This window comes from Apaloderma vittatum, unplaced genomic scaffold (genome assembly GCF_000703405.1).
Source record: "Apaloderma vittatum isolate BGI_N311 unplaced genomic scaffold, ASM70340v1 scaffold16596, whole genome shotgun sequence".
Classification (NCBI taxonomy): Eukaryota; Metazoa; Chordata; class Aves; order Trogoniformes; family Trogonidae; genus Apaloderma; species Apaloderma vittatum.
Genome location: NW_009720171.1, coordinates 21,249 through 23,094, shown reverse-complemented (window position 1 = coordinate 23,094; position 1,846 = coordinate 21,249).

Here is a 1,846-nt window from a genome sequence, read left to right as displayed (position 1 = left end):
ACAAACAAAAAAACCCAATTCAAATGCATTGATTTGGTCCTCTATGCCTGCATCAGTGAGATTTTCTGCCGTGTAAAGCTGTGGGAGCATTGTCGTCTTCAGCACAGATGAGCTCATTTGACCTATGTTTCTGTAGAAAATACTCAAGACATAAGATTTCAGGAAGGAGGAACTTCCTTTGAGTTTTGTGTGCCAGAGTAAAAACAAACAAAAAATCCAATTTGAATTTGAACTATTCCAGTACAGACTTAAAAATCATTCATCCAGGAACATCACAGCCAGTAAAACACTTTTTTTTTTTTTTTACATAGCTGAGTAGCTTCAAAATAGGAAAGAAAAATCACTTTCTGCTAAGAAAAAGCAGGAGAAACGTAACTAAAACCTGCGTATTTTTAGGAAATACTATTTTGATGGGAAGTGCACCCCTTAAACATGCCTATACTGACCAGTCAGAAAGGACACAAACATTAGAAAGAATTTGCTAACATTATCATTACGCTAAATACCATCTGAGAGGGGAACAAGAATACAGAGAAAGCAATGGTTGTACCTTGAATATGGAGTATGCTAGCCATGTGTCGGTGGCACAAAAAGCATCTCTAACAAAACATTTTGTGCAAAATTGTGTTCTGCAGTGGTGAGAGAAACTAATGAATGAAAAAAAGGTGACCCTCATCTATGCTTAAAAACCAGAACTTAGCTCTGTACCATCTCTCACTTGCTCTGAACCCTGCAGGGGGAAAAAATTAGGATGATTACACATTTAACTGCAGTAATCCTAGATTAAAGTATTTAATTCCTAGACTGTTTACAGGCCATCAGTACAAACACTAATAAGCAGATATATGGAAGGCTGCTTTAAAAGTGTATTACTTGGCTGTCAAAACTAGCTCTGGTACAAATACAAGAGTATGCAATCTTCTTTTTTAAAGGAAGGCTTTATCTTAGCAATTTTAAGTAATCTCTTATGCTTGAACTACTACATAAAAATATAATATCCTCTGCAAACATTAAGTAGGTGGTTTCTCTTCTGTTAGCAAATGGAGTACACCCTAGCTTTTTAATTTTTTTAATGCCTTTGAAAATAAAAGGTGTCTAATATAATAACAGGTAAATTATATCTCTTCAGACATCAGTAACAATTAACAGAAAACATCTGTACCATGTTTACCTTTATGAAGCATCATTGTACAAAGTAGCACAGAACCTCAATAAAAGTGAAGACTTACACTTTTCCAGGGGCCATCTGGAAACCTATTCACTGCTAACTCTAAGGAAACTGATAGCTCTGAGGGAAACCGACCTCTACCCTCTTCCTCCATCAACAAGTATCACCCAGTCACTCACAGTACAGGTGAACAACCTAACCATCCTAAGCTTTGTTTCGGCATTTCAAAAAAAAAAAATCCCCAGTTTATCAGTCTGGGTTCACGTACTGGCCCATACCATGGGCTGGCATGTCACAGCAGGACAGGCTTACATGTCTGGAATCCCTAACATGTGTGAAGTTGCTTTTCAGAAATGGGATATGGGAGAAAGATTTAACTCCAATTTCCCCTTGGATTTTTTCCATTTCTCTTGTTAGGAAAAGCGCAACTCCCACCTCCCAATGGTGTTTAAATTACTTTCCCCCAGCTCATTTTAACTCATGTCTTAACAAAACAGAAGCTGGGTAACATTCTTGACCCAAACCCAAACGTAGTGAAGAGAAGCCTTTCCACGAGCATGAACACGTTTTAGCTCTGCATGGGGAAACCCAGGTGTGATGCTGCAGTGCAACATCACATCCCACGTGCTGCTAAGGTCCGCATATTTCAGCATGCACAGGAGCAGGAACAACCCCCAG